This window comes from Pristiophorus japonicus, chromosome 9 (assembly GCF_044704955.1).
Source record: "Pristiophorus japonicus isolate sPriJap1 chromosome 9, sPriJap1.hap1, whole genome shotgun sequence".
Classification (NCBI taxonomy): Eukaryota; Metazoa; Chordata; class Chondrichthyes; family Pristiophoridae; genus Pristiophorus; species Pristiophorus japonicus.
Window position 1 is genome coordinate 186,485,111 of NC_091985.1, and position 12,015 is coordinate 186,497,125.

General features: G+C 41.4%; 1 pseudogene; it reads left to right on the forward strand.

The window, feature by feature from the left end:
- The first annotated feature begins 2,342 nt into the window (after positions 1 to 2,342).
- LOC139273995 (probable G-protein coupled receptor 139) lies at positions 2,343 to 11,691 on the forward strand (annotated as a pseudogene).
- The last annotated feature ends 324 nt before the right edge of the window (positions 11,692 to 12,015 follow it).

A 12,015-nucleotide genomic window follows, 5' to 3' on the forward strand; every position in this document is an offset into this window, starting at 1 on the left:
CTCATTGAAACGTATAAGATTCTGACGGGACTGGACAGGGTAGATGCAAGAAGAATGTTCCTGATATTGGGAAGTCCAGAACCAGGGGACATAGTCTAAGGATAAGGGCTAAGCCATTTTGGACTGAGATGAGGAGAAACTTCTTCAGTCAGAGAGTTGTTAACCTGTGGAATTCCCTACTGCAGAGAGTTGTTGATGCCAGTTCATTAGATATATTCAAGATGGAGTTAGATATGGCCCTTATGGCTAAAGGGATCAAGGGGTATGGAGAGAAAGCAGGAAAGGGGTACTGAGGTGAATGATCAGGCATGATCTTATTGAATGGTGGTGCAGGCTCGAAGGGCAGAATGGCCTATTGCTGCACCTATTTTCTATGTTTCTATGTTTATTACAAGAAGATTTTAGCATAAGAGTAATGACATCTTACTGCAATTATATAGGGCCCTGGTGAGACCCTCCTGGAGTATTGTCTACAGTTGTGGTCTCCTTACCTAAGGAAGGATAGACTTGCCATAGAGGGAGTGGAACGAAGTTTCACCAGACTGATTCCTGGGATGGGGGGAATTTCCTATAAGGAGAGATCATGTAGACTACGTTTATATTCTCTGACATTAAAGCTGATCTCATTAAAACATGCAAAATTCTTACAGGGCTTGACAGGGTAGATGTTTCAACCGACTAGCGAATCTAGAACGAGGGGTTACAATCTCAGAATCGGGGCTCCGTTATTTAGGACAGAGATGAGGAGAAATGTATTCGGTGTTGAATCTTTGGCGGCTCAGTCGTTGACTTTATTCAAGCCAGAGATCGATAGATTTTTGAATATTAATGGAATCAAGGTATACGGGGTTAGTGAAGGCAAGATGAGATTTTACGACAATTTGATAGTTACATGCTCACCCTTAATGATACTGTCTTTTATTCCAGATTTATTTAATTGAATTTAAATTCCACAGCTGCCATGATGGGATAGAACTCATGTCTTTGGAACATTATTCTGGGCCTTAGCGTTACTGGTCTAGTAACATTAGCACTATACTACCATACCCAGTGATTTTTATAGTCAAAGATCCTGCATTTGCTTATTACAATATTATCACTTGGCCTTCAAAGATTAGAAAGCTTAAACACCCAGGTACCTCTGTAACCTGCACCCCATTTACAATTGTGACATTCCGTTTATATTGACTCTCCTCATTTATTCTCCCAAAATGTATCGCTTCACACTTGTTAAATTTTATTTGCCACATTTCTAAACACTTTACCAGACGGTATATTTGCTCCTGAATTCTGCTACTCTCCTCGCTGATCACTATATTTCTGGGTTTTGTTTCATCTGCAAACTTTGAAAGTACGTTTTTAGACTTATGTCCAGTCCATTAATCGAGATTAAAATGGCTACTGGACCCAATATTGAACACTGGGGTGGGTGACACCACGGTATGCCTCCCTTCTACGTGAAAAACAACTATTCACCACTGCTCTCTGATGTCAGTCATTTAGCCAATGTTGCATTCACACAGTCACTGCCCCATTCATCTGTTCTCCTATCAAATGTGTTAAGCCGTACTTTATCAGACGCCTTTTGAAAGTCCAGATACACAACATCAACCGCACTAAGCTCGTCAACCCTCTCCGTTACTTCATCAAATAACACAATCAAGTTTGCCAGACACACTTTGACTTTAAAATAGCTCTTCTGGTTGTAATTTATTAATTCATGTTTTTCCAAGTGACACGTAATTTTGTCTCGGGACTATGGCCTGTTGATTTTTCCCCACCACCGACTTTAGGCTGACTGGCCTGTAATTATAGAGTTTATAATTCTCTCCGTTTTAAAACAGGCTGTAACATTTGCAACCCTCCAGACTTCTGGCTTCACTCCCATATCCAAGGAAGATTGAAAGATTCTGGCCTGAGCCTAAGCTATTTCCAATATTTCTTCATTCAACAACCTTCATTCATCCCATACAGACCGGGTAAATGTTCTACTTTACTGTGGTACAACAAGTCATGGATTGAAAGGGGTTAACTGAAGCTGTTTCTCCAGGGACAGTATTTAATATCAGTCTCCACGGGTTAACTGAACCTGTTTGTTCAGTGACTGTAATTAATGTCAGTCTCCATGGACCCTAATTGTATCTGTGCAGGGTTTCCCTCTTCTATTAATAAGAGATTCATTTCAATGTGATATCCCATAGTGTCAGTGAGAGCATCACCTCGGGCGTTAACAGGGATCAGTGCGCTGCTCACAGAGAGTCAGTCGGAATCTGAGAAGAGTGGACTGGAAGGCTACAACAATTGATCGGAATTGGAGAAAAATGGATAGGAATGCTACAACAATGGATTCGGATCTGAAAACAGTGGAATGGAATGTTGCAACAATGGATAGAAGTTTCATGTGAGATATTGACTTATTTTCTGTATTTTTCAATATACTATCATTAGAAGAGCGAATACGTTTTGCACTTTTCATTATTCAATACATTTACTATCCTCTCCTTGCTGCTCTTAGTATCCCTGGTAAGTGTCTGTATCCAGCTATTAACTCTGTAAATCATGTTTTTCTCTATTAATGTTCTTGTCATTTACTCTACCTTACATTCTGCTTAGGTGTTCCACGGAAGTATCTATACCCAGCTATTAACTCTACAAACTGTAACTGTATTACTCTTCTTGTAATATACTCTTTTCTTTTTGCTATTGGTTTCCGCGGTAATTCTCAAGATCCAGCTATGAGATCTGGGAGGTTTTCAAACTGTATTAAAGTGATATAGAACCAGTTTATATACCTAAGGGTCAAGAGCTTCACATGTCAAAAATAAAACAGCCTTGTATGACTAAAGAGATAGAGAGCAGCATAAAACTGCAGGAAAAGGTATACAAAAATGGCGAATGAGAAAGATGCAAAGAACAGCAAAGGGGAAAAAAAAGGAGAGCGGCCCTGAAATCCAGGTTTCTCCTTCCCGAAGGCGTTTGAATAGATTTTAGGAAAAAGATGCCCACCTACCTGAAGCTGGTGCTGCCATGCGAGCTCCAGGTCTGGAAGCCTCTCTTGACTGTTTGTCGCAGTGCGTGCACTTCAGGACGTGCGCAAGCCTGGAGCTGGAGTCACATGGATGCACACTGGAAATGCCAAGCTGAGGCCATTAGTGCTTCATTCACCGATCCCCACCCTCACTCCTGTGGTGAAAACTCCCTATATGCCACAATTTGAAAATCCATCTATCCGGGTTCTAAGGTTTCTCCAATAATAAAAATTGACATCCTAAATTCACCAATTTCATCCCCTCTGTGTTTCCTGTACAAGTATCGCTAAATCTTTCTGAACACCAGCACTTAATCGTTTGTTATCATTTTAAAATATTCTGTTTGTTTATTCTTCCTATCAAAGTGAATTATATTTCCGAACATTGTACTCCAGCTGTAAACTCACTTGATCAGTCAATAACCCTTTGCAGGCTCGTTGTGCCCTCTTCACTGCTTACCTTCCCACTTGCTTAGTATTATCAGCAAACTCAGTCCCTTCATCTATAGATTGTAACTATCTGAGGTTAAACATCTATATTAAATCTCCCCTTAACTGTCACTTCTCCGAATTGCACAAACCCAGCTCCTCCACTCTCTCCACTTAACTGAAGTCGCTCATCCCTGGTACCATTCTGGTCAATGTCCCCTTAACATTCTCTGCTCTAAGGAGAACAACCCCAGCTTCTCCACTCTCTCCATGTCACTGAAGTCCCTCATCCCTGGTACCATTCTGGTAAATTTCCCCTTAACATTCGCTGCTCTAAGGAGTTCAAACACAGCTTCTACAGTCTCTCCACGTAACTGTAGCTCCGATCCCTGATACCATTCTGGTAAATCTCCCCTTAACATCCGCTGCTCTAAGGAGTACAAACACAGCTTCTCCAGTCTCTCCAAGGAACTGTAGTCTCAGATCACTGGTACCATTCTAATAAATCTCCTCTGCATCCTCTCTAATTGTTGACTACCTTGCAATAGTGTGGTGCTCAGAATTGGACACAGTATTCCCACTGGACCTTAACCAATGATTTAGAAAACGTTAGCATTTCTTCCTGGGTTTTGTTACTCTATGGTCCCAAAATTGCGGTGACCTCTGACCTAACAAAATTCCAGTAACTTTCCTGGTGGTCTGGGTGGTTCGGAAACCTTCGGTCCTGGGGTTCTAACGAAAGCCTAGGTAGAGGCCGACATATTCCAGGAAGGTATGTGCTTCATATATGTCCTGCTAGAACCAATCAAAGTAGGGTAGTCCCTGTCATATTTGTGGTAAGTTCCGTATGTCACCCTAAGTATGAAAGGGAATATCCCCAAAACACACTTCAAATATTCGTTTTCTAGAAATCACGTATGTAAAATTCATCAAAATTGAATTTATTTAATGATTTAATTAAGTTTTCTTTCAATTGAAAATAAATGTACATCTGTTAAAGAGCATATAAATAAACTTACCTTATGCAAGCAGATTTTAAATGTTTGGATTATTTAAAAATGTATTTTTCTGCATTTAAATTGCCTTATGCTAATAAAAGCCTGCTTTTTGCCTGCTTTTATCAGTCGTAAGAATTTCACGGGCATTTGCTGTGCAGCAGTTGGACAAAACCCCAAATTGCCACTCGCGGAAATGCTTTACTTCCAGATGTGTGCGATCTGTCAAAGAATTATTGACTGATCGCATACCTAAACCTGGAATTGCCTGGTCCCCACGGGAGCCCGCAGGTGCCACGAATTCAGGGCCTATGTCTCTGTTTGGAAAGCCAACGGCTTTACTAATGCTTTATGCTTTATTAATAACCGTCGCAACTTGTTCTGCCAAGTTGAAAGATTGGTATAAGTACACCCCAGGTCTCTCTGATCGTGCACCCGCTATGAATTGATACCCTTTAATTCATATTGCCTCTGCCCATAATTCTACCAAGATGTATTACATCACACTTTTATGAATTATACTGTATACTTCTCACTATTTAGTAACATTTCCGAGTTTCGTGCCATCAAGAACTTTGAAATTATGCCTTTACATTCAATTCCATAGTTTTAATATATACCAAAAGGGCATTGGTCCGAACAGCGACTCCTGTGGTGCACCAATGTAAACGTTCCTCTTGTCTGAAAAAGAACCGTTTACCACTGCTCTCTGCTTTCAGTCTCTTAGCCAATTTCTGAGCCAAGTCGCCACTGCCCATTTAACCACATTTACTTCAATTTTGGAATTGTGTGGTATTTTACAAACACATCTTGAAGGTAAAGAAAAATCGGGAAAGTATGAGCAGTATCAATCAAAGAATTGGTGTGTCAAGTTGTGTTAACAATTTCTTTAGCAGAGCATGTCGCCCCACTCTGATTACAGGCCTTGCCTGGTTTGAACCAATGAATTACAAAATCATTGCTTTTATTCCCATTTTATTATTTATATGTGTTTTTCGTCAGGATATGGGCGATACGAGTAAGGCTGATTTTACAAGGCTGATCTGCACAGAGTGGAATTATAGAGTTGTTTACTTGGGAATTTGAAAAGAGTGGGGAGTTGGAGACAAGAACGAGGTGTAACCTTTTGCGCACAGTGTTTGTTGTGCTTTGTGTTACAGGCAGATATTTAATTTCATTACCCGTTACCTTATACAGAGTAATTAGAAGTCAGTGAACTAAACTGCAAATGAAGTTAGTTAAATACCAATTTAATTGCATTTAATTAAATAGAACAAGGCCATGTAGGGATGGCAATGCAGGTGGTGTGCCGAAACTGCAGCATCTGGTAGTTTCCAGCAAGTATTGTGATCCCGGAAAGCCATGTTTGCATTCTGCGCCTGCAACTTGAGGAACTTTAGCCCAGAGTTGCTGTGCTGTAGTCTGAGGTGGAGACATTGCGGAGCATCAGGAAGCAGGTGAGTTACCTGGATACTTTGTTGCAGGAGGCCGGCACATCCCTTAGGTTCGGTAGTGGTGCAGGTACGGTTACTGGTCACAGGCAGGAGGTTGTGGCAACAAATCAGGCAGGTAAGGGGACCACATGTGCAGAGTTAGAGGAGCCTTAGCCTTTGCCCTTATTCAACAGGTACCCGGCCTTTGCTGCCTGTGTGGATGAAGGAAAAGCCTGCACGATGGGTGAGCATGTTGACCATGGCACCATGATGCAGGACGCCATTCAAATGGGTGGAGTGAAAGGGAATGTAATTGCAATAGAGGACAGTATAATCAGTACTCTTCTTTGCAGCTGTGATTTGCTGTTTTGAAGGTCATGTTCTTTGCCAGGGTTAAAGACGACGCGTCGTGAGTGGAGAAGAACATGGAATGGGTTGGGGCGTATCCAGTTATCGTGGTTCATGTAGAAAACAACGACAGGTAGAACTTGGAAGGAGGTTCTGCTGAAAGAGTTTGAGGAGCTGGGGTCCAACTTAAAGAATAGAGCCTCAAAGTTAATAATCTACGATTGTTACCTGAGCCAAGCGCCAATTGGTATCGCGATAAGCAGATTAGAAAGTTAAATGCGTGACTCAAAGAGAAGTGTGGGAGACAGGGGTTTTGCTACATGTGGCCCTGGCACCAGTACCGGAGAAGGAGACGGGCTCCAATTGAACCGGGCTGGAGCCAGTACCCTGGCGAATCAAATAACTAAGGCAGATGGCAGGGCTTTAAACTAAATAAGGCGGAGGACTCAGAAAAGAGTAAATTTAAAAGCAGCAAGGCTCTGGAGCAGAGTAGAGCTTAGGGTAAAATTAAGCAGAGTAGTTCAGCAAGGGACAAAAAGAGTACCAAAGGTATTAGGCCATATTCTGTCTGACTCAGATGACTGCAGGGAAATATAGAAAAAAGACAAAACCTAAAGGCACTATATCTTAATGCGCGAAGCATTCGCAACAAAAAGGTGAATTAATAGCGGATATATAAATTAATAGGTTTGATCTAATAGCCATTATAGAGACGTGGTTGCAAAATGGCCAAGGTTGGGAACTATATATAGCAGGATACTTAACTTTTAGAAGAGATAGGCAAAATGGAAAAGGAGGAGAGGTGGCCCTGATAATAAAGGATGGGATAAAGACAGTAGAGAGATAGATTCTTTCTGAGCTCGGAAAATCAAAAAGTAAAATAAGTTTTAGTGGAGGTAAGAAACAGCTGGGGCAGAAAACATTGGTGGGAGTATTTTTATCGGCCCCCAAACAGTAGTGTTAATGGAAGGCTGAGTATAAATCAGAGAATTAGAGGTGCATATAACAATGGCAATACAGTAATCATGGGGAACTTTAATCTACATATAGACTAGGCAAACCACATTTTCAGTAATTTAAATATCCGCTTTTAATTCATCTATTTTGTTTGAAATGCTTCGCACATTCAGATTTCATGCCTTTAGGTTTTGTCTTTTTTCTATATTTCCCTGCTGTCATCTTAGACAGATATGCCCTATTACCTTTATTACTGTCTTTGTCCCTTCCTGAACTATTCTGCTTAAATTTACCCCAAACTCTGCTGTACTCCAGAGCCTTGACATTTCTCTTGCTAGTTTTAAATTTACTCTTTTCTGAATCCTCCCCCTCATAATTTTATAGATCATGACGTTCTGGATCAGTATTTTGTGGAACGACCTAGAGAACAACCTATTTCAGATATAATCATAGAGCATGAAAGGAGGCCATTTCGCACCATCATGTCCATGCTGGCCAAAAAGAGGCTATCGAGCTTAATCGCACTTTCCAATTCTAGGTCCAACCCTGTAGATTACAACACTTCGGGCGCACATTCAAAAGCACATCCAAGTACTTTTTAAATATGGTGAGTGTTTCAGTCTCGAGCACTCTTTCAGACAGTGAGTTCCAGGTACCCCCGCCCTCCCTTAGCAGAGGGTGTCAACAACCAGGTGGCAAAAATTTAAAGTCATTGGTAGAAAGTTTAGAGAGGATTTGAGTGGAATTTCTTCACTAGAGTGTTGGCGGGCCCCTCATAATTGTACAGACCTCAATGCGGTCACCACTCAGCCTCTTCTGTTCAAATGAAAACAAATCTATCCTATCCAATCTCTCCTCATAGCTTAGATTCTCCACTCCCGACAACATCCTCGTAAATCTCCTCTAACCCTCGCCAGTACAATCACGTCCTTCCTGTAATTGGTGACCAGAACTGCACGCAGTACTCTAGTTGTGGCCGAACGAATGTTTTGTGCAGTTCAAGCATAATTCCCCTGCTCTTCTATTCTATGCCTCGGCTAATAAAGGCAAGCATTCTATATGCCTTATAACCACCTTACCTACCTGGCCTGCTACTTTCAGGGATCAGTGGACGTGCACTCCAGGTCCCTTTGTTCCTCTATATTTCTCATTATCCTGCCTTTTAATGTGTATTCCCTTTCCTTGTTAGGCCTCCCAAAATGCATTACCTTACATTTCTCTTGATCAAATTCCATTTGCCACTGTTCTGCCCACCTGACCAGATGTTTGATATCTTCCTGCATTCCGCAGCTTTCTTCTTCATTATCAACCACACAGCCGATTTTAGTGCCATCTGCAAACTTCTGAATCATACCCCCTATATTCAAGTCTAGATATTTGATGTAGATCGCAAAAAGCAAGGGACCGAGTTCTGAGCCATGGGGAAACCCACCGGAAACATCCTTCCAGTCACACAAACACCCGTCAACCATTACTCTTTGCTTCCTGCCTCTGAGCCAATTTTGGATCCAACTTGCCACTTTGCCCTGGATTCCATGGCTTTTAGTTTTGTGGCAAGTCTTCCATATGGGACCTTATCAAAAGCTTTGCTAGAATCCATATACGCTATATTATACGCTTCGCCCTCATCGACCCTCCTGGTTAACTCATTGAAAAATTCAATCAGTTTAATCAGGCACGATCTTCCTTTAACAAATCCGTGCTGACTGTCCTTGATTAATCCTTGTCTTTATAAATAAAGGTGTATCCCCTCCTTTAGGATGTTTTTCAATAAATTTTCCACCACTGAGGTTAAGCTGACTGACCTGTAATTACTCGGTCTATCCTTAGTATTGTGCAACGAGAAAAGTTTAATTAATAACCATGTAAAAAAAAGTGGTCTTTTGAGAAGAGTGATCATAATATAATTGAATTTTATATTAAGTTTGAAAGTGATTTTATTAAGTCCGAAATTAGGATCTTAAATCGAAATAAAGGAAACTATGTACATATGAGGGGAGACTTGGCTAAGGTAGACTTGAAACTACATAAAAAGGTATGACTGTGGACAAGCAATGGCTAGCGCTTAAAGAATTAATGCATAATTTTCAACAAACATACATTTCTTATTGCACAATCGAATTTCAGTCTGCTATCTCCACGGATTATTTGTAACAGATCAAGAGAATTTTGGATTGCTTTAGGATATTTTTCACCTGATGGCGAAAGGGCATCGACCTGAAATGTTAACGGTTTCTCTCTCCCACGTTTCTGCCTGACATGCTGAGTATTTCCAAAATGTTCTGTTTTCATTTCAAATTACCAGCACCCGCACTATGTTGCAGTTGTTTTCGCCTAATGCTCGGCATGGTTACTTGCACAGAGTCACAGGATCAAATCCTAGCAGTTTATAATACATCTTCAAATGTCTGAAATACCCGCTCATCATTCAGTTCCACTCAGTGTCTCCTTTATCACCATCACTAGTTCTGCATTAGTCACATTGATTCTGATTGTTGAAACAGGATTACAAGGATCATTTTATTCTCACCAAATGTTCATTCTGTCAGATTTCAAGACATTTATTTCCCATCATTGTTTTCAATTTACACTTGGATCCCATGCCCGCCTGGCATAGTTCAGAGTGATTCTCTATTGCCTCCTGCTGTATTTCAGGATTAAAAAAATCCCAGCTGATTGTTACTCAATTAGTGAGAATAAGAAAATCCTTTCATATTTCCTCGTCTAATCTTTTCTGCACAAATGGAAACCAACAGGTGAAAAAAGTACGAGGATATTTCCCTTCCATTTGTTTTCATACAATTTACATTCGGTAGCTCTTTGCCTGTGGGATAATTCGCCTGGTTTCGATGCTAATAAATGCATTTAGTGGGACATCACCTGGCCAATCATGACAAGTTATTTTAATTAAGTGTCTATTCCTTGCAATTTTATTTGTAATAACTTCCTTTCAATGAACTGCAATATGTGTATTTCAATAAAGATGGCAGAAAACTCAGACTTTAACACACATCTTACAGACGAGTTAGACTTATAAATGCAGTTAACTTGTATTTGTTACCTTAGCAGTTGCATATTACATCCGTATATTTTCAATACAATTGCCTGTAATCATCGCATGGCAAGGTTGCAGTTTATGTATTTTGCTGTTGCATTCATCTTCAGTTCTAAATATAACGGCTATTCTAACCCGGAGCACCAATCCAAGCGGGCTAACATCCCCCCTAACACAGAAGCAAATTGCATAGCTCTGAATGCTGACTGATCCCGGGACACGACGGCTTCCTGAGAGGTTCTGGTCCTTTTTGTCACTGGTACCTCGGGTGGTTCTTTGATCTGCTGGGTTAAAGCGAGATCTATCATTTAATCTCTCATTGATCAACCATCTGTTACTTTCTGTTGTATTTATCACCATTTCATTTATGGATTCGCTATTTATTCCCAATTATACGGGCACTAAACCCTGCATTCAGCTCCACGGGTAATCGAATTAGATTATATCATTTATTGACTTGCAGATTTCACCGCAAATTCCATCAAACTGCTACTCTTGCTCCCAGCCTGATGTATAATTTATCTGTTTATTTCCCTTCCTCACAGCGAACATAGTGACGATTGTGATCCTGTCTCGGGAAAATGCGGTCTCTCCAAATGTGTTACTCGCTACCTGGTGGCCATGGCAGCAGCGGATCTACTGCTTGTTATCCTCGACCTGGTATTGAGGCACATGCCTATTATTTATTGGTATCAGTTTCGTTTGTTGTATGACTTCCCTTTGTGTAATATACATGCCGTCCTGATGTTTGCAGCCACAGACTGTTCTGTCTGGTTCACTGTAAGTTTCACCTTTGATCGATTTGTGGTAATTTGTTGCCACAAACTGAAAACGAAATATTGCACAGAGAAAAAGGCGGCTCTGGTTCTGGGAACAGTGAGTGTGCTGAGCGGATTAAAAAACATTTTCTGCTATTTTATGTTGACAAATCGGTATTTGCTCATGAACAGCCCCTGGTTTTGTGATGTAACATGGGCAGTTAAGGACTCACCAGTCTGGACAACAATCGACTTTCTTCATTATATCCTCGCTCCATGTCTCCCATTTGTTGTGATTGTTCTGCTCAATGCTTTCACTGTCAGACATATTTTAGTGGCCAACAGAGCCCGCAGGAGACTCCGGGGTCCCAGCAGTGGGGAGAGTTCCAGAGACCCAGAGATGGAGAGCCGCAGGAAATCCATCATTGTACTGTTTGTTATCTCGGGGAATTTCATCCTGTTATGGGCCGTGTTTATGGTGTATTGTACATCGATCCGAATGTGGTGGATGGGGTATCAGTCTGTATTTCTACCTGGTTATGTACAGGAATTGGGATTCGGGCTGCAGCAGCTGAGTTCCTGCACAAACACCGGTATTTATGCCGTGACACAGAATAAGTTCAGAGAGCAGTTGAAGAATGTGGGGAAATATCCCTTTACTCTGATTGTGAAAAAATTTAAACGATGAGCAGAAGCGCAGAATTTGCAGCCTCCGACTCCCAGCGGCTTGGTATTGTAAGCGAGACTATCTCCCCTGCACTAAGATGGCAGCTCTGGTGTCCTGCACTATGATTGTGGCTTTGGGGTCCTGCATTACAATTGCGGCTCATGGGTCCAGCACTAAAATGGCGAAACTGAGGCCCTGCATTAAGACGGCGGCTCTGCGGTCCCACACTATTATCGTGGCTCTTCGTCTCTGCTATGGTCTTGGTCCCTGAAATAAGATCGCAGTCTTGGTCCATGCACATAGATGGTGACTCTGGTTCCCGCACAAGAATGAGGCTCCTGACGC